The 27338-nt window shown below is 36.1% G+C and overlaps 1 long non-coding RNA gene across 2 annotated transcripts in view; it reads left to right on the top strand.

Annotated features, from left to right (window-relative positions):
- Positions 1-27338, top strand: part of LOC110472759 (uncharacterized) — an 87453-nt gene that overhangs the window by 16193 nt on the left and 43922 nt on the right. For both annotated transcript variants that reach the window (XR_013340370.1, XR_002465763.2), the window contains 2 exons: positions 25697-25814; positions 25894-26113. This is a non-coding gene — a long non-coding RNA (uncharacterized LOC110472759). The remainder of the gene's footprint in view (positions 1-25696; positions 25815-25893; positions 26114-27338) is intronic.

Here is a 27338-nt window from a genome sequence, read left to right as displayed (position 1 = left end):
AGAGGGATGAGGAAGAGGCAGGAGTAAAGCTGAGACTATGAAAAAGATGGCAGGAGGGGAGGTGTTGCAGTGGTGTTTATTTCTCGCAATCTGAATCTATCTTAGTTGGCAAATATTTTTTTCCCATGGCTATAAAAGTAATTGGTAAATGTCCTTGTGTTGTTCCCTTTCTTTAAATTGCCCTATGAGCTTCTTCATCCTATTTTTTCTTCATATCTTGTTGAGGAGGCAGAATGGAACAGTGGCTGGAGGTCAACCCACCACATGTGAATGGTCCTGCAAAATCAGTGAGGAAAAGGCTGGTCTGCTATTTGAGGTCATCAATACTTACCAGATAGAAAGAGATTAAAAACAAAATCCAGAGGGTTGACTTTTAGAAAACTCCCTATTCTACTGGAACTGGGTATTTCTACTCACTTTTTACATAGTGCTTTTACTGAGACTATCTGGGATGCAGTTGTTTTCTTCATAACAGCCCATTCAGTGCTGTTTTGAATTTGGGCTCGAGTGCTGGTAACACACAATGTTTTAGCTGTTGCTGAACTGTACTTGCCCAGTGTCAAAGTCCCTTCTTCCTCCCACTCTGCCCTCCTGCCCAGTCCCAGGCAGGTAGACTGGGGATGTGCAAGATACTTGAGAGAGCACACAAACAAGAGAGCTGACCCCAGCTGTGTGGAGGGGTATTCCACAGCATGCGACATCATGCCTAGCAATAGAAACTTTGGAGGGAAAGAAGGAAGAGGGACATTCAGAGTGTTTGTCTTTCAAGTAAAAGTTGTGCATTTTGAGGCCAAAGTGACAAGGCATCAGTTCCTTCTTTTGCTTTGCTCATGCCCCAGCTTTGCTTTCTCTATTAACCTCTCTTCCTCTGCCAACAGGCTCTCTTGCTCTTCTGATTCTTTCTCCCAGCCCCCTGCGGGGTGTGGGTAAGTGGGTGTGGATTTAGCTGTCACCAAGAGCCAGCCCACCACATGAAGTATTTTGTTGGATCGCTGCTAGGCCGTGCCTCGTTTTACGGGCTCACAACCCACTCATGTCCAATTCTGCTCCTAGAGATTAGAGGTAGCACCCCTCTCTTGGTGCACAGTGCTGGGAGTCCCAGAGCAAAGCTCTCTGTTCAGGAATAGTGAGCTCTGCACTTTTGCTGCTGCAGGAGTGTTTAGCTTTGTTCTGCCATTTCCTCTGCTGTTCAAGCGTAAGCATCCAGTTCATCTATCAAATGGCTAAAGCTATGGCAACATCTGGTCTTCCTGCAGGATCCCATCCATACTCAGTGCCCAAAATAGATGCAAAAAAGGAGGACACTGATGTTCATCTTTCAGTAGCATATGTAATATTTTCTATGTTTCAAATCCATAACTTTGCAATCTAAATGCTATTTTAATATAATTTTTAAGTAAAACATGCACCATAAGAAAGAAGTCATGCTTATTTTTCCATGTTTGCTTCATACTCAGTTATAAATATATATGTATTCACATCATATAGTTAAAAATTTTGTTCAGTATGAAACAAATAATGGGCTTCAGCTCTTTGACGGACACACTGAGCAGCTTCACTCCTTAGTGATGTGAAACCAGGACCCTTACATCTCATTTCATTGCCTAAATTCAGACTAGAGCTTTATGAACTGGTTAAATCACCTATCAGGAAGTAGCAGTTTGGTTTTTTTTTTTAATTGCATAGTAATTCTTAAACAATTTCCGTAATTTTACTCAATCAGAAAACCCACTGAAACATAGTTCACTTTGTCTAAAGTAATATCTTATATTTTACTACACTAAAAATGGATGTGCACAAAATATGAGCATTATTTTGTCTCCACAGCTGTTTTATACAGTCATTTTACTTCTGTTTAGAGGATGTTTTAATTTTAAACCTGAAAAGTGAGGCGCATTCTGTCCACATTTTCTAGCATGTTAATGTATTTCAAATAAAACAGTAATGCTATTATAATTGTAATATTTATTTTTAGCATCTTTTTGTTTTGCTGCATGTAATTCTTCAGGATAGATCTCTTAGTGTTAATCCTAAATTCCTGCATCCTTCAGCTTCTCAGTCTTCTGGACTTCATGGAAATCTATCTATTTTAATTCCTATTCTTATTTTTGTACTACTTGGATATCGTTGGCATCCAATTCAGAATCAGAATCTGTGGTTTGCTCTAGTGTTACAGGAGCTGCTGCATCTCTTATGGGATCTTGATCTTGTTTGTCTGATTTTTGTAGTAGATGTTTCAGCTGGACTTAATTCCTTTGGATCCTACGTGTGTCAAGGCTTTATTTCAGCCTTTTTGCCATGTGTCTAGCACTGTATGTTTTCTTCCACTGAGATTTTCCATAGGAGTTTTATTGTCACAGGTAAAAGCTGCATTCATCTGGTGTGTTATTGTGTAATGCCTCTTTTCAGTGTCTTATCCATGGACAGCTTCATTCTTCCATCTTTGAAGCTCTCTCTGGTAACACACAATGGCTGTATAAAATACATTCTACTTCTCTTTACTCTTCTGTGAAGAGCTCAGTTTCTCTTTCAGCTCAGGCTTTGTCTGCAAGAAGTTAAGGGAAATAACTGGGTTGAGCTGCTGAAGTTTATCCAGATTCAGTGTTTCCAGCATGTACCTCAGCATCTTCACAGCACCATTAGAAACTTCTTAGATGAATGTTTCAGCTGATACTTGTTCCTCTCTGGGAATTTTTATTCATATAATTCAGTGGCTGCATTTCAAACACCCACCTGCTTGCACCAACACCTCCTCTGCCTAATGCATGGATATTGTCCATAGTCCTTGCAGAGCCTGGGGCATGTGCATGCAGCACGGCAAGAGGCTGCATCTGAAACACTCAGCCTGAATATTTTAACATTTCTTCCTGCAATGGTTCCTTCTGGGCAGTACTTCTAGCTTCAGCTGGGTCTGGAGGATGATCTTTAAATGGAATGAAAGGCTGACTCTCTCACCTTAGAGAGAGGAACTCTCCTCTCTGGATTTCATGCCATGAAGTATTATTTTTCTGGCCTTGTGAACGTCTGAATTATGAAGGCAAAGCCATTTAGATGTACCTGGTGCACATCTAAAGTCATATTCTGTGTTTCACATCCATGACATAAAATACTAGAAAATGTTTTTCTAAGTGTTTTCTTAATATTGGGTGTAAAAAATTATATAAATGTCTTAATTCACATAAGTTGCTTTGGGTACAGATCCATGGACACAGTGGACTTTGTTGGATAGCTGGCTGGTCTAATAGACTCAGAATACACTGACACTTCCATCAGAGCATTTGCATAAATATTGGGAAGTTTTCCTGTGCTTCCATGTATCAGGAGCAAATAATGGCAGAGGTAGAAGTTCCATTCTGTTTTTCCCTTGGTGTAGAAATTTCCTGTAGTCTGAATTTCCTGAGACTGTAGCAGTATCAGATGAACTGTTGAAGTCAATGTGATTTCCCGGTATGTATTTTCCATCTTTAGGGACAAATATGTTGGGTTTTCTGTGCTTTATGGTTGTGGTTTTTTCCCCTCTTTTTTTTTTTTTTTTTTTTTTTTTCTTCTCCTTTTTTCTTAAGCACAGTAATATAGAAAACAATTTTTCTATTCTGCACAAAAGCAAGTTCTGCAAGCATCCAAGCAATAGGATTATAATAGGATCTGGAAAGACACAATCTATCAGCTATTGCTCAGAATGCATAAAACCAATCTTTTGAGCTAAGAGCTGTGATATTTGCATCATAGGATATATGTGAAAGGAAATGTGGAATTCATGCAAAATGATGATTGAGCAGTCTGAGAGATTTTGCTGCAACAAATGCAGACTTTGCACTATAAGCATAACAAACTTTAGCTGTAGCTTATGCTCATTTTAATTTCTTTAGAAAGTGGTATTTTCTGAGAGTCTGTGGTGACAAATTACACATACTTAGAGATTCAAAACAAGGAAAGAGGAGACTATTCATCAGAGGAGGAGAAAATGCAGAAGTTTTTACCTTGAATTGTTTTTGTCACATACTCTAAGTACTCATGGAGCCTTCTAATGTCTTTCATATTACATTATGTGCACTTAATTCCTGAAGTCCGTCTATTTCCACCACTTCCATAAGGTACATTTTTAATCGTAATTATTCAAAGTAGAAAATCAGACAGCATGACAGACCAGTGTCTTAACTGCTCATTTGCATAAGGAAAGATTGCTCTTATTAAAAATACAGACCTTTACTTCTTTAGCAGATGTTGTGATCTCTCTGTCAGAGTGAACAGCCTTTTCCTGAGCTGCCTTCTCAATCTGCTGTTTTAAAATCTGTGTTACAGTCTTTGGGAGCTCTTCATTCTGAGCTGAATTGATTACTGCAATGGGAAGAAGAATAAAAAAGATTGGTTTTCCTCCAACCTGCATTTTATGAAATTGACTTTATCAGTGAATTATAAAACATCATTACATTGGAAAAATTGTTTGGCCTTGTAGAAGTCTAGAGGGTCACTTGATCAGTACAGAAATCCATAGAGAAAATGTCAGAATAATTGTTAAGGGACATGATATAAGCTACTGTTTTGTCATACCTGCGTGGTGTGGCAGGGCCAAGGGTGACTGAGGTCTGTGGGAGAGTGAAAGGATGAATTCTCATTCAAGGGCTAAACTGCAGCAGCAGCAGTGTCTTAACACTGTGATCTTCGCCGTGATATTCTGCAGGGTTATTCAGGTCAGTTACAAACTGAACCTTACCCATTCACAGCTTTGTATGTTCATGGACTGGTGTTTGCTTATATTTTTAGACAAATTGTCAAGTCCCCAGTTCTTTGAAGCAACTCAGACCATACTTAAAACCACATCTTTATGCAAACATAATATCTTCATACTGAATTCTAAACTCATTTCTGCAGTCCCATTGAAGTTAAGGAATGAGTTTTGCTGAGAATTCAGAGCAGTGTGTTTTCATGTTGATGTGCTAAGAACAATACACTTGTGGGAGTAAAGACATTTGCCATTGCTCATTTGTGAGCATTTATTCTCATGCCACTTCTTACCTGTGTCATGCTGAGTGAATGTAGGAGCCATTTTCATTTCATGAATAACTTGCTCATGAGGAGAAACCTGTGCACAAAGCCTTCACTTTACTCATGAATTAGTGCAATGCATAAGAATTTTACATACTTTTGAAACCATATTTAAAATATTTCATCAATGAAAAATACAAATGTAAATACAAAAATTATCATGATAGAACAATAATACATTAAAAATTAATAAATTTAACTGCATTAAATAAAACGTTCATGTAGTAAAACACATTTAAAAATTATTATGCCCTGAGTAATGAGATAAGCTCTCACCAGAAAATCCAGATCTTGCTGTACCAAGAGGTAAAGGAGGAAGAAGCAAAGTAGGTATGTATCAGTATCAGTGTAATTGTCCAATGAGATGATAATTAAATTATATAGTTACCTCTTGTGTTTGAGAGGCTTCTGTTTGACTTTCTTTGGAGGTCATTTCATTGCACTCAGCTTCCCTGGTGCTATTTGATACTGTGTGGTGCCTGCTACTTGATGTTTCCTCAAGACAAATCAAAAAAATTCACATTAACAGTAATAGTAAATCAGATTTTTTTTTTTTTTTTTTTGCCTGAAGGGCTGCCAGAAATTAATTCTAATGGAAATGGTGTAACTAGAGCAGCCATTTTACAGCAGAATGCCATTGTTATTATCTTTGATATTTTTTGCTATCAACATTGGAACTGGCTTTTTTGTAACACAGAAGATGTCAAGTCTTTGTTACTGCAGCAAGATGCTGGCCAGCAGATATGGCAAGGTGCATGAATAGATAAAAGGCATAATTGGACTGGGAGGGGGCAGAGGTGACAAGGAGGACTTGTTCTGGCTTTATTTGCTGTGCCTCCAACTTGTTGCCTTGCAGTGGAAATAATGCTAATGCAACTTTATAAAAAGAAGTGTGATATGTCTGTATGAGGTGATGACTCCCTGCATATGCTTTATAAAGTTCTTCCAATGCAAAAATCATGCTGAATTGAAATTGTGAAAAATATGACCCATAGAGTAACCAAAAGATCCTGTAAAATATACAGGGTAGCACTGCAACTACAAGCCTGACAACTGCAGTGTAATAAACAGTGTCTCTTCAGGAGTTCAAAGCACTGTCCAAGATGTCTGTGTAAACTGATTTCTGAATCTGTGTTTGGTTTGGCTTCAGATTCTGACAGTGATTTGTTTTCTTATTTGAAGACTGCCACCAAACCTGTGGTGGCTGGCTCATTACCAGTGTCCATGTGGTACTTTGAGACCTAGTGATTAGAAGAAATAAATCTGAAAGATTGATATTATTAAGCAGTCCTGGGCTTCACCCATGCACACAGAACCATCTAACAAATAATTTCACTCATGTCAAATTATATTTTCTTCTTCATTTGTTAGAAGGAAGCTTGTTTTCTACTGATAATAAGCTTTCAAATGAAAGGAGCTTCTGGTCCCTCCAGCAAGAGTTTCCCAAGTGTTCAATGTAACTTGAACATGAATGGAGGCAGTACTGTGTTTCTGAGACTGCTGGTGTACATCTAGTGCAACATAGAGCTGTAAACTTCCTGCATCTCAAGTCCTGATTACTACTTGAAATACAGTTAATTGTGGGACAAGAAATTACTTCTTTCTCTTAGTGATGCCATGAGAAAGCATATATTTATGGATTTATTCCACCCTCAAACTAAGGAATGCTTACACAGCTTGCATCTCCATTAATGCAGCTGAATCAATATAGGGGTCATCTACTGCCTGGCCTATAATTTCTGCCATGCAGTAGGCAGCAAGAGTTCTTAGATCTATGGCAGAGAAACAATGAGCATTCCCTCCATAGGCTTTAGGAATTCTTTTCCACTTCTGTGCTGCCAAATCCTGTTTCAGCTATAAGATGAATTAAAATTATACGAACAAAGGGTAGAATAAATTTTCTTATTTCTGGCCCAGTAAATGATTTAGTGTATTACCAGTATCAAAAGCAATCCTGCCTGAACTGTCAGAGTGCATTGAAGCTTGAGGAGAGCAGGTCACAGCATGTCCTGCTTTTACAGGATGTCCTGTTGTACACTTGCAGGTCCTGTGTACATAACAGTTGTGAGGGAGCTACACTGCACATGAGGAGATGTAGAGCTAACCACATACCAGGTTGAAAAAAGGCAGTTCAAAAAGAATGAAATGAAATTTTTTCCATCTATTCTCTGTTTAATGACTGTGTAGGTGTATGTCTAATATGCCTTTTCATTCTATATGGATATGCTTTTTAATATATTTATGCATATATATGCTTTTTTCATTTAAGATATGCTTTTCTGTTCTAATGTGCATGTTTTAGATATGTAATTCAAGCTCTCATTACTGGAAAAGCTCATTCATGAGACATGAAATATGTTCAGAGTAGTCATTATGTGTCCTTTGAATGGTGTGGGGCATAAAAAAGAACTATAATTAGACTTAATGTAGTCAGGAAGCATATCTAATCTGAATGTCACTAGTGCTTTATTGCTGTAACTTTGGTACTGCTTATGAAGTAGTTGCCATATTGCAAAAGACCATAATAATTTAATGCTATAGCAATGGCCATCGAAAATGCAGCCCAAACACTATGAGCCAGATTTTGATGATATAATTACACAGCCTTGCTCTGGGCATGCTGGGAGGTAGAGGGACATGGAGGATTTCTTATTTTGTGTGTCAGTCAAAATGGCTAATTGAAATTCCAGTAACACGATGTTAAATGCTGCTGGTTTATTACTCTGAACGAGTGGAGAGTTAGAAGTTCTGTGGTTTCATCCCTCCTCTAGAACTGCCAACTGTTGGATATAGCATTTCTGTAGGTCTGATTAATTTAGTTTACCCCATTATGGTTTGTGGCATATTTTGTAGATCCCATGGACTTTGTAGTATATTCTATAAAATTGGTCAATTACATTTTGTTTAGTAAGCTTCAGAAAACCCTGTCAGCTGGATGATTGTTGGCATGCTGCTTGCTCATGAATAGTTTCTTACACTTTTTAAATTTTCTTTTAGACTTCTTTATCCTCCAGTTTCTCACATTTGTTTCCTGTCACCCTTTGTGTGGGCTGCTGGCCTTCCCCTGCATATCTGTATGGTGCTTATCACGGAGCCCTACAGTGTACTGTTGTGTCTCTGGGTAGTAAGTCACTCTAACATAAAACAATACTATTTAAAAATAAACATGTAAGTCTGAGAACAAGTCTGTATACATGTTGTTAGAGGAGTGTTTTTTTTATGTAGGCATTCACATTCTGTTACTGAAGAGAGCTGTAATTGCTACACACGTTTTATGTTAGTGGGTCATACAACAACTTTAGTGCTTCTGTACTGCAATAATTTATATAGAATTCTTATTGAAAAATGTACCAAGATTTGAATTATCAGTAATTGTTCTGTGTAATTTAGACCAAGGTTTGCTTTTTTGTGTTGATATTTTTAGTTTCCGTCTGTTCAAATAACAATTTAAACACACTTTCTCTTTCAAAAATAGAATTGTTTTTCAGCTCATAATATGTACAATACATTATATGTATATATGCATAAAACATGTACACAGTTCTCTATCTATGTAAGTATGTATTTCAAGGGGATCAGATGGCTCAGAGGTTCATCCAAGCACAAGAAAGTCTTTTACTATCTCACAATTGATACATAATGTTGAACTGCACCTTATGGTACAACATATGATTATATAAACATGACATTATATCAACATATAATTTCTCAGAAGTTGGCTAATGTAATATTGTTCATGTATTGACAAATTTAGAACTTTCTGTTCTAAATGAACAGTATGTACAAACTTTTAAGCAGCAATGGAAGTAAATTGTGAGCCTGAAATTTCATTTACAAAGTTAGTGACAATGGAATGGCTATTTGGCATGGATCTTAATTTCTTCCTCAAAGCAATGCTTTTTTACCTATGTATGCTCTTTAGCACAGTCTCACTGCACATAAGCTCAGTGAGAGTCTTGCAGAAATTTCGTATAAGAATTTCACTTATCTGCTTCATCCCTATAATTTGTCAGCTTTGCTTATTTGTATGTGTATACTTAGGGTGTCTTGGGCACTATATGAAAGATTTTCATTAAAATGTGAGGTTTTCACCATTCACTGACATTGTCCTGTTATTCAATCTTATTCTCTGCAATTGCTAGAGAATTGGCAATTGCTACAGTAGCCATCTTAGAAAATTGCTCTGGAATGACCCTGAGTGAAGGAGGGGTGTCTGTGCCCGTGTGAGTTCTGACGTTCTGTACTGCATGGGTGAGTGAATATCACACATTTTCTCTGTATTCCACTCCTTTGCTGTGTTGGAGGTTCAGCTTACTTGCCAGCTAAGGCTCATTTCTGACACCAGGCACTGAGGCTGTGCCTGAGCTGTCGGGTGGCTGAGCTGGGGTAGCAAAGCACTCCAGGCTGGCACCTGCACAGTGTAACACCGAAGCTCATGGCCTCTTCTCATCTTGGTGGCTGAGCTAGAAGGTGCTCATGATGTCAGTGGTCAGAACACAGACCAGGTCTCTACTCAGACTTTGGTTGAATTCATGAGCACAGGCCAAGTCTCTGGTCAGTTTTCATTGGTGCTCAACATTTTGGACACAAGTTTATTGAGCTCTACTGATATTATGGCACCTATTACAAAGAACCAATTTCCAGTACAGTGTAGAGAGCCAAGAGTGATAGCTGCTGCCTGAGAAAAACAGGGAGATTAATAGTTATTATTTGCATATTTTATGACAATATTTTGAATGAAAAGTCATGAACTCCTTAAACAATAATTGACTATGTAATAGAATATTCAGCTATTTAGATTACTGTTTAAAATTTTGTGTTCTTATTTTATCTCGGATTAATAATTTGAATTTATCCAGATCTGGAGATCCGTCTTCAAACTATGTGTTTTCTCTGTTTTGCCCCAGGATAGATTCTGTGACCTTGAATAATCTTTCAACTACTTAAGTGTATAATCTCATTTTCCATGAAAGTGCAGTTATGTTACATAGAAATGGGATTTTATGGTCTTGCAATAAGTTATTTAACCTAAATTTAAAGATGGTTCTGTATGGTCTGAGAGATTTCATTTTCCAGTGTATGTGGCTTTTTCTGCTGATGATTTGAGAGAGCCTCCTCAATTAGCCACAGAGGAAAAATACGTGGATAAGTATGCTTTGAGGTCACATCATGACTGGAGAAATGGAACCATTCTAGTGGCTTTGTGGAGAGATGGATGTCCTGGGAAAATGCATCTGCACATCACAGAAATGAAATTATTGGGTTCTGTGTAAGAGAAAAGTCACATAATTTCTCTACAGGGTTCTGTATTCATTCACCCAGAAAACTGGCAGGTAGAGTGGGCCATGTAGTCAGAAAAGTATGTTCATAAAACACTTCCATTACCGTAGATTATGCACCATGGTGAGTATGACCCACTATGGCGTTTTCCTGCTTAGTTAAAGATGGATTAATACCCCTGCAGCAAACTGTCTTCTTCCTTACAAACTGGAGTTTTGCTTGTTGTCTGTGCAAATTGTTGATATAGGTATTAATGTATAAGCAATGAGAGATGAGTGGTAGATATGATGATGGTTATTTAACATGAAAATAAACCTATGGCAAAATGTTAATTTTTTTTTTCTACAAAGCTGGGAGAACAATATTGCTTAAAAATCTTTCCAAGAAGTGCAGGATGGTAAAGAAATTTACTATTTTTCAGAATGCACAGGATGGATTGTACAGCATTTTATTGCAGGGGATTTCACATAGTCCAAAATCATTATCTCCTACAACAATTTTTCATGGTATAGCCTAATGAAGCAATGAAATGTAAAGGTCTTTTATAGTAAGTAGAGCTACTGCTTTGCTCTACTTACATGTAATGTCTGGGTTTTTCTGTGCAGTTTTTGATCTGCTTAGGGAAATTTATTAAATTTAATTCAATGGAAGCAGAAAACTCCTTTTGAAAGAGAACAACTTAACAAGTGCAATAAATGCAAAATATCACCATGACACATGATAATATATAAATCACAGTCTTATAGACAGGTTTGGGTATAAAATACTGCTATAGTAATAATCTGCTTTACTCAATCTGAGTCTAGTTGAGTCTAAAATATAGTGAGTGTTCATCTACATAAAAAATATATGAATCCCATGGTGCATTACAAATAGCAAATTCTATGAGTATGAACGTTAGAAAAATGATGTCTTACTCATAAGGAAAACTCATCTGTAAAGTAAGCAATCTTTTTTTTTTCCCCCTCAGTTATCTAGCAGAGCAGACCTAATTTGTTAGTATTAAAATGCTGTTACCTGTAGAGATCTATGCTGGTGCTGGTACTGAACAAAGGTCTTTTTTGGAGACATCCTTTGTACTTTCTCAAATTGTTTTCTCACTGCTGCCAGGCCACCAGGCACAGTACAGAACTTAGTCTTCTGTGAACTCTAGAGTGATAAAATAAGACCAGTTACCTATTTGCACCTAAAGCATACTTGTATGACCTAGTTTTATTTATTTTTAGCTAGTTAACAGCAGTATTCAGAAGTGACTGAGAGAATCATAAATACTGGTTTTGGCAAATTCATAGACCGCTGCACAAGAGGCGTATTTGATGATTTAGACAGCTTAAAGGTACGCTTGGCCTGAACCTTGAGCACCAAAAGAAGTCCCATCTGCTTCATTGGCAGTAACAACCATTTTCCAGAACAACCTTTCTGCTGTTCCCTCTTCTACTTGTCTCTTCAGAATTCCATGGCATTCAGAGTTTCCACCTGGCCTTCTCTGTGTTTCGAACGGGTATTGTTGGAAAACATGCAGGGAGCTTCATGCAGACCTTTGTGGGATGACCAGTCTTCCCAACAACAGCAATGAAAGTCACAAGGGGGCACTTAGCCTCAGGCTTCCTGTTCTAGTTCTGTCCCTTTTGTCATACTTTTTAGATGGTATTGGATGAGGCTTTCAGCATTTTAATGTATTAATTGCTATGCAGAAAAAAGCTCACCCAAAAATTAGCAATACATTTGTAATGAAGCTACTAAGTAGATTTACTACTTACATATATGAGTGAGTAAGCAGATCATAAAAAACCAGGTGGTTTCTTCCCTGTGATGAAGGCTGCTTGATTACATATGTATATGAATATGTGATTGTGGAAAGTAATTGTTTTAATAATGAACATTTCAGGTCCACCTTAACAGCCATTTGGAGATATTTTGAACAGGTAAATGCAGTTATAGGGCCTCTATTGAAATGTATTAATTCCCTTTAATGGAACCAAATATAAAGTTCCTTTTTTCAGGCAACCATCCATTTCAGCATGAAATTGCAAGAGGTTTCTGAGTCTAAATGAAATAGTTCCTATGTGCTCAACACAGTTAGGTTGGGTCAGGCTTCTTGCAGTTCTTTTCATTGTGACAGAGGGTACTAACTTCAGCAAAGTTTCTAATTGCTGGACTAGGGAATTGGGACCTTCTCAGACAGATTAAATGCAGGAATCTGCTCCAAATAAATACCAAGCAGTTGGGTCATCAGGCAGGAGTTTGATGGCTGGAAAGCACTTGGACTCTGGTGGCTGTTTTCACTATGTGGTTTCTGGATTATCCAGAGACCCAGAAGGTCCCTTCAGGCAATGCCAACCCTTTTTCCCAAGACTAAAGTGCAGGTAAGACTGGGAATCCTCTACAACTGTACTTTCATATGGATGAAGATAATGTCTGGTGAGAGCTGAGTTCTAGTCCTTCTTTTGCCAGATATGGTCTCTGATTTACAGAAATTACTCTGGCTTAGTTTACAGTGAGAAGAAGGTATTCTTTGCATGTGCTGAAAGTTTGGTGTAAACAAAGACCTTTGCCATTCTCACATTAGAGCAAGCCCTCAAAATGCCTTCCTTTTCTTATACAAGGGATCTGAGCTGCAACTTCTAGCTAGGATTTTAAGATATGGTAAAACAACACTTTTTAACACTTAATGTTTCTGCATAACTGAGGAAGATTTTCCTAGCTGAGATCTGAAGAGGCAGTTTTCAGATATTCCTGAGTGAAACCAATGTGTAGCGAGGAGGTCTGTTTTATTAGTTTACAAATTCTGTTAAGCAAATACATTATGTGCTACTTGGTATCAATATTTAAAAATTTGCAGTAAAATACTTAATCATATTGATAGACATTTAGAGAAAGATGTAAAACAAAATTAAGAAGTATTTTTTTCGTAACTACTCTTTTATATAATGCCGATTTTAAATAATTTTATTACAAAACAATACTTATTCATACCCCTTGTCTCATAGAGCTACTATTTTAATATGCAGCAATTTAAAATTCTTTAGTTTGAACAGCAAGAGGTCTAAACTTAAAGTGTTTTTGAATATGATTTTATTATTTAGTAATAATTTTAGTAATGCAGAAGTTACTGTCTATCACATGCTGCTAGCCCTAATAAATGCAGCTCATGCAACAGTGAAAGAAAAACCCAGTCCTTCTAATGAGTTAAAGGGAATTGTCCAGATGACCAGAGCTTTATAACATGAAAAATCTCCCTCAATAGAGATAGAGACTGATGCATCAATAACTTTGTTAAGTAAGTTTGTTGATTTAGGTTTCAAATTTTGATCCCCATAGTGGTCCATCAGTCAGCTTGGATAAATAAAGAGGGCAGGATATGTCACTGTGCAAAGCAAATGGAAAGGCAGGAAGGTAAGAAACCAGTGATATCTTACATGGGCAAAGGACACAGCAGCCTTGTACATAGCCATTCTTTCTTTAAAGGAGACAGTCTCTTGGAAATCCAGCAGTGTGTTATCAGCCCTGGGAGCACTCTCTTTAGATAGTCCTCTTACAAGTTTGCGAGACTCCACTGTAAATACAAACAGACATGGCATTTTCTAAGAAGAAAATAGCTAAATTTCTTCTAAATCTTGAAATAAAATCAGTAGCAGAAAGTAGAAATATCATAAATTTTTAAACAAATTATCTTATTTTCAATACAGATCTTAGGGATTACAGAAAAATTTGAATCAATTAAACTTTTCAGAGTGGGGGAGATTCCTTGGGTAAAAAACAATAAGCATTTTTAAATAAAAAATACAAAATTTAAACAACAAGCACAGTATTTTTCTGATAGTGTTATATTTGCATTATTTTATACTGTAAAAAGTAATTTTAACTACTACAAATATTCTATTATAAATTGATACGTTCTAATCAGCCTTAGACTTTATAGTATTAATTTGCTTACTAGAGTCTGTTCTGAATCTGTAGATTTCAGTTGCTTACTGATCTTACATTAGGGTATATTTTAATTGGTATAATATTACTAAAACCTTGTAGAACATTATCTCCATCGCTAACTACATTTTAACCTTGTTTCAAGGTGTGAAGAGGTTATAGACTTATCTAGAAGTATTTTCAATTCAGCTACAGTGCATGTGGAGACAACAGCTCAGGATTCCCGAAAAAGCAGCTCTGAGTTACTTGCACTAGGAGGTTCTTCTGCTGCTTTCTGCACCCATTTGACTGTGTCAAAAGAATTCCATGCACCCCAAAAAGTACCTTAAATTTAGTGTAAAGATATTTTTCCTTCTTTTAGACAAAGGGAAAAAGTACGTTGTGATCATCTCTCTTGTCTGTCATAGAAGAAATGCAACAATAAAAAAATGACTTTGGAACAACTGTCTGTTCATCTGGCACAGAACATAGTTCCAGGGAAGGGGTATCCCACCAAACAGGGAAGATTTCCAAGGCACAACTGGCCTTTCTGCTTGTTCCCTCTAAAATTGTTAAGCTGGCATTAGTTCATATATAGCAAGTACATATAACATGTAATTCTAATCTTCAGTAAAAATCAAATGCAGACATGCATAGAAGAGTGATCTCAGTGTAAATATACTCAGTTTTACCTGACTCTACTCAAGTATAGCTTACATAAGGAAAATTTTCTATTATGCTTATCCCATGCAGTAATTTTGCATATCTTATGTTATCATGATAGACAAAAGAATGGTACAGTTCAAGAAATAATAGTAGCAGAAGTGAAAGAGTCAGTGAAAGTCAGCTGAAAGTAAAAGAAGGATTTTCAGGGAAAGTAGAAATCAGAAGAGAGAGAAAGCTGCTGTTTTTCAAATAAGAAGTCTGTGCATTAAACCAAAGCTAACCAAAACTATAGAAAAATTGAAATTTTGGCAACACAGAGGTATAGCCCACCACAGCCAAAATGTGTCAATTCATTTTTAAAGGCAGATTGAATTATGTAACACACCAGAATGAAATTTTTATGCCATTGCTTTAATTGTTAAGAATGTTTAGGAGTTAAAAATCTTTCTTGGTATTTTGGTTCAACAAGGGATTTTTGGATTGTATGTAGTCATAAGCATGCAAATGGTTTCATTAAGTGCAGTGGGAATACTCGTGTGCATGAAGTTAGATGTGGTTTAATTCCTTGCTGATATGAGGCCAATGAATTTAATGGACTGTTTTAAAAAAACATTTTAATAGATGCATATTATTAACCACCTGGGGAGTGAAGGTAATAGAAACTATTCTCTTGTTACCTTTAAAAGCTTTAAACAGATTTTTTCTTGTCTTAAGAAGCTAGTTAGTTTATAACATAATGTGAAACTCTTTGTAGAGATATGAGAGATTATATGATCTAAACTTTCCTCATTCATTTTGCTCTAATCTTTGCTCATTCAAGTGAACTTGAAGGTGTAATATATTCTGATTCTTTCAGAGATAAATGTATGTTTTAAAATGAACTAGTTGGTAAGAAGAGTCTTATCAAGCTGAGCTATGCCAACAAAACCTGTTTGCCTTTGTCATATGGGGCTTGTACAATAGTATCTATTTTAGAGAATTCAATTATTTTATTAGTCATGAGATACATTAATTCTGTAAAGTAAATGAAGCTTGACAAATCATTTGTGCATAATAGAACTTGAGAATTCTCTATTTTTGCTATTTTTTTTCCCAACAATATGCCTGCATAGCTATCCAAAAAGGGCTTATACAGGTTTTCATAGCAGGTTGAACAGCAGTATGAGCATGGCCTTCATTGTTTTTCAGTGGAGACAACAGAAGTTGTTGGTACTCAGTCACAGAGCTTGCAGTAGATTTTGCTCAGTACCTCTTCTAGGAAAATAAGGTTTTGGCGTAACTGAAACATTTAGGAAAAACTTCCATAGCACTTAGGTGGTTTGAGGGTATTATTCTTGCTGAAAAATTGAAGCAAGTTGGCATATATTGTTATTGGTTATAAAAAACTCAAATCTCACAAAGATAGGAGAAATAATCTATGGATCAGCATTATTTTATTTTTTTCAGGACCTGAGTATTTATTCAGGTGCAGAGTTGCAGATTTCAGTGCCTGACTTCAGCTATTAGAAATTTAAGGGTTTTCACCAGTGGTTTCAAACTAAAATGAATCTATAGGGAATTTACATCTCATAAGACTGAATGCAAAATGAGATATTATGGCTCTCACAGGAACATGGAAAAACATTATTCCCTATGGGGCTGTCACATTTTTGGAAAAAGCTTAATGCATAAGAAGTATGAATGTGCACTTTTGCATAAATCATATTCTTTGTTATTCCTGGTGGATCAAAAAATGCTTCTGAAACATGCTGCGCCATATTTAGACTTAGAGGCAAAGTGGATATGGAATAGAGAATTCTGTTTTCTCATCAAAGAGGGAAAAAAAGGCTTTGTGCTAGAAATCTCTAAAAGGAGAAGGGGAAAACACTCCCAAAATAGTCCTTACATTCAAAGATGCCTAAAAAGCTTCAGAAGATGCAGAGAAGAGGCACAAAAAATACTGCCACAGAGAGAATTGTAGCTGTCTAGTTAATGTTAGATGGTTGTGGAGTGGTATGGTGATAATTATATATATATATACTATATAATTATCCTTTCAAGAAGAAATGAGGGGGTATTAAAGGTCTCTTTAGTGTGTTAGGGGAACAAAGGAAAACAGATAGGCAATGGCTGAAAGTGAAACTTGATAAAAGAGCAGGTCTGTTGTTTGAACAATGAGCTTAATAAACTTAGCAGCATTAACTAGAAAAGGTCTTGTGAATTAGAATTTCCCTTTCCCTTTAAAATTCTCTATCTATCTGACATAGATAAATATGCAGTCTAAACATTTTCTGATCAAAAAAAGAGTGGAATCAATAATTGTTTGATATTATGTAGAAGGCATATTAATTTTATTGGGAGTCTGGACAAGTCTTTTAATGCTATTTATTCGGGTAATCTGTTATTTTATATAAGGTCAAGTCCTAGACACTCAGAAGTCAATAAGTAGTTTTTAATCAGAAAATTTGATTGTGCATATTCTTTCTCTGTTAAAACAAACCAAAGCACAGATATAGCCACTATTTTATATCTTCAAGCATTGGTCTCCAAAGCAGAATATCTGTACCCCAGGGGCTGTGCAACACAGTCCTTTGGGGTGCAGGAATCTAATATTTTTTTTTTGTGAATAAACACTTTTTAAATATTTAATTTTTAATCCATCCTACTTTAATTTTTATTTCAGTGTATTTTTCCTACAGTTGTACTAGTAGAGTAGTACAGGCACATTATTTGTAAATAAATGTACAAACATTGGGAGGGCAGACTCATAACTATTTTAATGGTAGAGGTGGCATCAAAAAGGTCTGGAGACCACTGCCTTAAAGGAAAGTATCAATGTGGTAATGCTCACCTTCTGAGCTGTTGCTTTGGCCATTTTCTGATGACATCTTTTCAAAGATTGCTCTCCCTCTTTTCACGCTAGACTCCTCCTGAGAAATGGCAGACTGGTTCCCAGGCTGACTCTTCAAAGGCGACGAAAGTGAATTTCTCTCACTTTCTGTTTCCTGTTAGAAGACATCAGGAGCGGGATATGTGTTACACATAACTAAGTAGGAAACAAATGTGGATTTTGGGGCAAAAGGACTGTACAGAGAGCCAATGGATTAAACACCAGTTGCTCTTTTAAACACTTTTTGTGCATAGAAAAGTTAACAGAGCGAATTTTATTAACTTGATTTATTATTATATAAGAATATGTAAAAACAGCAAGTGATGTCTTGGTAATCAGATGTACATAGGCATTGTACTTCAGAAATTTAATTTTCAATTCTGCTGTGACTTTACAACTGAATTTAGGTTATCACAGTAGTGGGCCAATGTTCCATACAGTCTACATAATATCATTAGCATCTCATAATCATTCTGTGGCCTCAGCCCTTCAAGACAAAATGGGTAAATTATTGCTAACCAAGGCTTTAATGTGTTGCAGTTTGTGTTTTGGGCTGCTTCTCCTTCCTTCCATGCAATTTGCTAGTCAGTATGGAGTTGGATCCAATGGCTGTAAAATCTCATCTACAGCTCTTATAACTTGAAAGGCTCACTGCATGTCTATTTCTGTTGTCCTGAAAAAGAATAAATAAAGAATAAATAAAAAGTGACTAGCTGGTTGGTCTGGTGACAGCATAAATCTCTCCAGCAAGATTTTGCAGCTCTTATCTGCTAGAGTCCTTAATTACTTAAATGCCATAAGTTTTCAAAATGTACAGGCTTCATTAGACTACTTCCTTTTTATTGTTTGCAGGCAGCTTTATTATTGTATACAAATTTTGTGCTATCCTTGTATGTGATCTCACTGAAATAACTTCTAACTGCTTTTAGACTTAGATAATATGCATGGTTTGTGTAAGAAGCAGAATAATTTGACCCCTGAGTTGATTATCCTAGGTTGGAGAGTATTTTCCCATAACTACTGAAAAAAAAAAATAAGCATTGCAAATTAGCAAATTCTTAAATATAAATCTTACAAAGGAAATAATTAAAAATAAATTGTAAAAGCCTTTTTTGCAGTAAAATGTAAGCAATTTATATGTGTTCACCTTGGATTTTATGAAACTAAAAGTGAGCAAATATTGGCAATGTACTTTTAAAATGTGTGCATCACTGGCAATCAAGGACAATTGTGCTTCACCCATCTTTAATAAATTTATGCTGTTCTCAGACCTGCTGCTAGTTTTTATCTTAAATATGGGTTGTATTTCACATTCTGACCAGTAGTCATTAATTGCAGGAGTGTTCCTTCCAGCACGTGTACAATAGGTTATGCCTTGTGAAAATCCACCATTTTTTAACAGTCAGCCTACAGATGCAATAATATAAACAAAACATAATTGGTTTAAAACTAATTCTAATTATTCTTTTACTGCTTTTACAGTTAGAAACATATTTTCCATGACTATTATGGAAAGTATTTTGGAGGCTAATAGCAAGATAAAGATTTCTGGAGGGAAGAAAGTAGCTGTTCTTCTGCTCCATGAGACCTCCATGCTCTTTCCTCACCAGTCTGTTGATACTCTCAGGTTGTACACCCCAGTCAGAAGTGGCACAGTGGCACAGTGCTGGTGACACAAGCTCTGTGACCAGCCTGGGTTACAATACAGCAGTGGTGGTGGTAGCACAGGTAGGAGAGAGAGCCTGGCCATAATGTGAGTGTGCTGAGAGAAATGACATGCTTGTGTGCCAGGGGTAGCAGGAGACAGCACGTGGCTGAAAGAAATGGGGTATTTTGTGTGGGAAGGGCTATGGCTTAAAAATGCTATTAGTTTTGTACCCTCTTTCAGAGTTGGTTATAAGTTACAATTACAGCCCAGTATTATGGTATTTTGGTTTAAAACCACTCAAGAGGTGACTACTGTTGTCTTATAGACAATCCATGATGCAGAATTGGCTCCGCAGAGGAGAAATGAAGGATGGGGAGTGAGAGAAAAATTAAAAGAAAATGCAGCTGTGTATGTTGTTAGGTCACATTTGGCTCCTGGTGTAAATGAGAACAGCCTCAGGATCATCTTGCCCCAGCATTGTGTGTGCTTTCCCAAGTGAACACCAGAGAATTACTTTAATGTTGTTCTAACTTCTACAGCATTAGAACAAAATATACTGTGTTTTCAATTACCATTGGCATCATTGAGAACAAACTCATCTAGGTTGGGATTTTTTGTTTTGGTTTGGTTTTGGTTTTGTCTGTTTGTTTGTTTTGTAATTTCTATTCCTTATTTTTTTCTGTAGATACCAGTAATAGCTAAAAACTTCAAAATTTACTGTTTCTTACTATTATTGTTGGAAACCAGGGACCAATATAAATTTGATTTGCATTTCTCTTAACTCTGAATTTTATTAACTTGTAGCATGTATCTATGATGTTTTTTTTCAAATCTACATCTCTGTGGTAACAATTTCATTACCTATAAAATTTAAATAACTTAGTATTTTACACATGAATTTTAATAGGAATTTAGAAAATATTAATACATCTTTTTTGACCATTTTTAATATGAATTACAGGAATACTGGCTCTACTGCGGGTTTTCATGTAAATTCTCTTACAGAGAGACTTCTAAGATGTGGGGTACTATGGCAGAAGGTACTTTCAGTCTCAAGCTGCTCTAACCCCATTTTGCAAAGAGCATCCCTGCCTTAGTGAGGGCTTCGGGGCAATGATTTTCTTGTAAGATGGCTCCAGCTGCAGTGCTACAGCTCAGATTTATTTTCAGAATTTCACAGGATTTCCTGCTGTGAAAAAGTTATTGAAGAGCGTAATGATTACCATAAACTCAGTTTAATCAGGATGGATTTAATTTACATTCTTTTCTGTTGGGGTATCTATACAGATAACCTAATGACAGAGGATGTCAAAGACATCTTCTTAATAAGGACAGAATTAACATTTGAAAAGGCACCGAGGTAGTGCCAAGAGGTACTTAATTAGAGGCTAATATATGCAACTCTTGCAAAACTTGACAAATGAAAAAGTAAATTTTTTTTTTCTTTTTTTCTTTCTGATTAATGCAGCATTCTGTTCTTATCAAGCTTTTGTAACTATGTGTGGTCTTGGTGGCATAAGGTATTTAACTGGGATATAAACTGTTCTGTTGAGCATCCTGCTAAAAGCATTTATACAATTTCATTTTTGTTGGATATAATTTGTTGAAGTCTGTCCATACTCAAGTAAATTCCTGTCATGTAATTACTTCAGGTTTATGTACTGCCTCTGATAATATATTCTATTTTTGTATGTACTTCTCAGAAAAAGGTGACACAAGAATCTATTTTTATGTTCTGATCTCATACTCTAGACATGATGAAAAGAATAAATTTGGCACTGCCAAATTTCAAGGAATATGCAATCATTGCAGTTAGAAATGCCAACAGTAAAGATTTCAATTTCACTGGCCTACTGAGTGGCTATGCTTCATTTAGATAGTGAATTTTCCACTTGCTATCCAGTCCTGTACTAATCTAAAAGTCAGTAAGCCAGAACACATGAAGTTTTAAATAGAGGAAAACTATTCACCCAATTACTACTACCTTTTCTGCATACATAGAATTCCCTTGGATTGCAAGGAGAATTTGCATTCAGCATATACAGTAGATTTTCAGATCTACTGTTAATGTTCAAGGTATTTAATATTTTTTAAAGGATATCTTTAAATGTATTCAGAAGATGCATTCTTTCTCATCATGTGTGTGTTAACTTCATTCATTACATTTGCTACCTAAAGGAAAGCTGTCTACCACCTAACTTTCATTTTATATGTGGTGGCTACTAAAAGGATGGATGTGTAAGAATGGACAAAGAGGGGTAGAAGGAATAGGCCCAAAGAGAAAAGATAAAAGCATGAGCTGAAAGGAAAATAATAAATTGGTAATTGTACAAGGAGGTAGGACATGAGTGGAGCAGTAGGATGAGTGTTTGCAAATCAAATATGTGGCTTTAAAGTTACATAAAATCTTGATCTGTTAATGCATTTTACTTGGGTTTTAATTTTAAGTTAGGGTTCTCTTCAAATAATTGTTTCAATGCTCTTTGCAGAACTGACCCCTTACATTTGCTAACATTTACATGGCCTACAAAATGTTGGCATCTCAAATTCTAATTCAAAACAAGACTGCTTTGCTGGAGAGTACACAGAAATTATTTGAAGCCAATTCTTGTTCTGAGCAAATTGATAGTATCTTAAAATCCCTCAATCATAGTGAAATAATAATAAAAAAACAACAAAAAAGATAAAACAGTACAATTTTGTCCTGTCTGGAACAAACCTTTGGAAATACCAGCATGAGAAAAGCCTCTTTCTGACACATTTCTCACCTGCAATTAAAATTGTGGTGAGAATCCATTCTGGTGCAATGGGAGTGCATGGAATCATGTTTGCCATCTGCTGGAATGCTGATGGCATTATTAAGATTGATGACAGACTCCCTCAAGTGACTATTAGAGAGGAGTGCTAATAACACCTGCTACATAAACTCTCTGCAGCCCATAAGGAAGCTGTTGAGTCGAAGCCATGGTTCTCGGCTGATGCTCTGCAATGCTCCATTGCACTAAGACAGAATTTCTCTGGAGGCTTTGAATCCCTTTAGCTGCCTGGAACCTGCTCATTCATCTTATCTCCAGATACATAACCTTAAAATAAGACTATTTTCATTTGGAGGAAGGGTATAAAATAGCTGTGCTGTGTACATGAAGCAAAGGCTGTGAAAAGAGCTTGAGACAACCTGAGAAAACTTTTGCAGAATTGCCAATTGTGCTAGGATATAATTCATTTTTTTTTCACAGTAGCTTGTATGTTTTGAATTTGTATTGTAAACAATGCTGGGTAATGTGATGTTTCAGTTTTTGCTGGGGTCACACACAGTTATATGCAGCAAATTGTATTATATTGATTTGAAACGTTACAGCATTTCTCACAGCATGATAATGAAGATTGGTGCTAAATCAGCAGCTTGACAATGGATTAAATAACAACTGGAGGACTACAGTAGGTACAGAAACTTCCCTGCCTAAACCAATCCTGTGCAGTGATCCATATCTACTGGTCTTATTGGCAGTCAAAATACTTGTGTGTTTTCGTAAGCACATAAAGAAGTTGAGGCCGCAGTCAAATAATTTGACAATAGACAAACAAGTTCGAATGAGCCTTTTTGTAAGTATTACACTATAGTGATTGAGGAGCGTTTTTTAAAGGAGGGCAGGTAAAGTATCATTAAAAAAAAAAATCAAGATAAAATTTATGAAAACTAAAACCTAAAAAAACCCCACCAGCTCAGTAGAAGTAAAATTTGCCACAGCATATGAAAGTAAATTTAAATAAAATCACATAAAAATCAAAGATATTTTATGTTAAGTGTGTACTAGAAATCTACATAACTAACTAGCAGTACATTACCAGAAAAAGATGCAGAATAAGAAGTCTGGATCTGAGACAGCTGTGTTTAATATGAAATTTATTAGAAAGAACAGCAACAAAGACTATAGAGAGTAGAGACAGCACAGTTTTCTGACCAACATTAACAGACTACAATTTCCAGGCTCGGTTCAAGTAATGGAAATTGTTTACTAAACCAGTGTGATTAGTAACCAAGAATATTATGAGGGTTTTTTCCAGAGTCCTGACCTGAGGCAGCGTAAAAGGCTCTCCACATAGGTAGCACAAATTGAGGTTTGAAACGCAGTGAAAATTAAATATAGTAACTGTCTTCCTCTATCTCCTCCTGCCATTTTAAATGTAGAGATATATACCAAACATTTGAATCAAATACAATAACTGGCACATTCTGTTTATGTAATTCCAAAGTAATTTGAAAAATGTCTACCACAATATTAAATAAAATCCACACCAACACATTTTTATAGAATTCTTGTCTTTTTTAGTACAATAAAATCTTATTTTAAGCCCACAATAAACTTACTATCTTCTTTGCATTGCAGTTGTAAAAGGAACACTGCTGTATACTAAATTAATGTGTCAACTTAAGTTTATCCTTTTTTTCTTTATTGCATTTCTCTTAAAGAGCATATTGAGGGATGTAATTTCTTATCTCTGTTTTCACCTGTACATGCTACTGTTTGAATGCATGCAACTATGAAACAAACATTATTTTTTGGAGGTTTCATGAGAGCATGTGGGGGCTCCAGCTTTTTGTTTGTTTCTTATAAATTCACAGATCATATTTGCTTTTCTTTGCACATTCTTGCTGAAATTTACTTAGATACAGAGGCCTATCAGTTTAGACCTCTCAACAGTCTTAAAATGTCTCAATGTGTGTCTCTGCTTTTCAGCAAAACAAAACGATGATTGTGAAAGTGGTGTTTTCTAACATAATTGTTTTTTGTCTAGTACTGCTGCAGACATTTACATTCTTTCTGTTGTCATTTTCCACAGTCATTTGCTATTTCAGGTTTTTTGGTCATTATTTTAAATAGCTGCAAATTATTAGAAGTATGTTGTGGTGTGAAACAGAAAATAAAAATACAAAGCAGAAACAAAAGCAGAGTGGGGAAGCAAATGGCTGAAGAATGGCCAGGACTTCTAGCTCATGGTAGGCACTCTGTTTCAGCTGCACATACACTCTTTCCTCAACCCTCCCCTTTGTTTCCTTCCAAAATGTTGCCTGGGTGCTAAGATTTGACAATTTCCTGTAAAGCTGCTTCCCATATTTCACTGAAACCACTTTTTGAAGTGGACAGATGTGTTTTTCTTTAGTTGTTTGAGCAACTGATGCAGATCCCTCTATTGTAGTCAAGAGCCAAAAGTAAATGCACAGGCTTAAGTCTAGCTGCAGTCTTTCCCTTAGTACAAGGTCCAAGGAGTTGACACAGTATCAAGGCTTAAATGTATTTATTTCCATTAAACATATTATAATTTAAAAATAATTAAATATGTGGTCCGTTCTCTGATGTTCTTACTAAAATTACAGAAAGTAATATATGTTCCAGTGCCCAGCATTTGTCACTTGTTCAGGAATTATACAGGGCACCTTCAACATAATTTGCTCTGTACATCACCAGAGAATTGCATGCTGGGAATTTTGGTGGTTAAAGCATTCGTGAACTTAAAATTCCTTGTAAACTTTTTCTCAGTGAGCTAAATTAAGTTTTACCCCACTGCTTTTTTTACTTATTATTTTTAATAGAATAGTTGTATAGGCTCTAGATAGCAACTATCTTTAACAAAGTCTTTTTTTGTCTAATATTCATTGCATGTTTTTAAATTAGTTTTTTTCCCCACAATATTACTATCTATAAAAGATAGTTAAATTATGGGTTATCAGCATTCACTTTTTTAGGAAATAGCATTTTATTTGGTCAGATAGTGAACTGATGTTTGAAAATGAGCAATAAGGAAAAATGAAACATACTCAACAATGGATGATTAACAATGAGCATATAAAGAGGTTATTATGTAAGAGATGTAGCTGCAGGGAATTCAAGATGAGCTATAAATGATGGAGTTTCTGAGTCAATGGGTATAATTAGGGAGAGTCTCAAATTTAGTATTACTCTGGACCATTTTCGTATCCAAAGTCCAGCAGTGATATTTAATACCTGTGACAGAATTTCATATAAACAGCTTTAGAGAAATACATTGCATAGCTTGAACACCTGGGTAGACACAGTTCACAGACTGTCTAATCTGCAGTTATATCTATTATTCCAAAGTTGTTAATCAGGTGTTACAGTTGAAACAAACATACCATCACAACAAGAAAAAGAAACTGGTCAGTGGTAGTGGTATATTCTTTTAAAGTTTCATTTCCCATTTGCTAAATGCCTTGTAATTGCTAAGCTTTAGGATAACATGCCATGTTGCTTTAAATCTAGGCATTGAACATCTGGGAAGCATCTTCACAGCATGTGTTTGAAAGAGGCAACAGAGCAAGCAGAATTGCTGCCAACAGGGGAAAGACAGAGCTAAAGGAGCAGAAGCAGAAGCACACAGGTGAGATCTTTGTAGTGAAAAGGATTCCTGAAGGATCTCTTCTGTTAAGATGCCTGATGTAGTAAAATGTATTTAGCAGGTGATTTGTACCATCTACCCTATAATGGCCAACATTGACAACTACCCATAAACTGGTACTACCTGTGCCTTGGACATGTGAAGATGGGAAGTCTTCTATGCCATACATTGAAAACAGAGAAACTGTTCTGCTTTCATGAAGATTCACAGCAGTAACATGCAGCTCCCGAGTATGGTTTGTTTGGACCCATTCACTTCAGCCTCACCACTTAAGAAACATGGTGAGTCCATTTCTCCTTGTACCAGATACTGTCAGAGAATAACAGAATTGTTAACAGTTTCTTCTCACAAATGCTGTTTGGGGTGGAGGAAAGACAATAGACATATTGGAGATATAATTTTACTTGTATAATAGCCTGTTGAAATATTAATTCTGAGAATGGTGCAGGTGCTTATTTGATTAACTTGATCATGTTCATTTGACACATTACATGTTGTACTCTGCAAGCAATGTCTCTTTCACTCTTGTTTAATTTATGGATATGCTCTCTCCTGCATACCAGCACCTGTATGCCTGATTTCTCAGGCTTTAGGTCACAAGCTTATTTCCTTCCTAATCCACTCAGTGTTATGTTTTCCTGCAAGTGCTATTTCCAAAGACATGGTAGTAATGACATATTTACTTCTCATCTCTCCACATCACTTTCATGCTTCAAGAATTGATTGAGCTACCACAGGCTGGAAAAATGTTCCAAATAGAGCAGACAGAATGAAAGTGAAAATATTTTGAGATTTGTTCTGACACACAGGATAAATACTCAAGCAGTTATTTAGGATAAGAAGTATTGTCTATAAAATATTACAAACTAAATTTAAACTAAATGTGGAGATGAAGGAAAAGAACATGTTATAAATAAAACATTCATTTTGAAACATCATTTTCTGACCACTGACTGTGGGAAGGAGCTGTGCCTTTCCAAGTGCTCTGTGGTCAGTTTCCCACAGAGGTTATCAAGCTCTGATGCTGCTGGTTAATAGGTTGGAAACCATACAACAAAAATAGACTTAGCTAAAATGAGGTATTTACTGACTTATGTGTCAGAAAGGGAAGAAGTAGTTTTTTTTTCTTGACCTAGAAAACTCAGTCCTTCACCCTTAAGATCAAACTGTACAAAACACAATGCACAGGGCGATTTGTTTCTAAGTTAAAAGGTTTTAGCTTTACTGATCCTTGAAGATTTAAAAAATGTTAATGATTATTTTTACAACACCCAGTTTTTGGATAATTTATAAGTGATTATATCTTTAAAGAATACTTTCATGACTCTGTGTCTGTGTGTGTCTGTGTGCCTTTCTTGAGGAGTCGCAAGTGTCATATTCCTCCATTCCCCATCCTATTGGTGTGCTTATTTAATAACACACAGTCACATAAGAGATAGCATGTACACATGAAGGCAGAGCTTCTTTGCTTTTCTCTGCCTTCTTGACTTGAGACTTGAGCCAAAG

The sequence above is a fragment of the Lonchura striata genome, chromosome 8, assembly GCF_046129695.1.
Source record: "Lonchura striata isolate bLonStr1 chromosome 8, bLonStr1.mat, whole genome shotgun sequence".
Lineage (NCBI taxonomy): Eukaryota > Metazoa > Chordata > Aves > Passeriformes > Estrildidae > Lonchura > Lonchura striata.
This window is presented reverse-complemented; position numbering and strand designations above follow the sequence as displayed.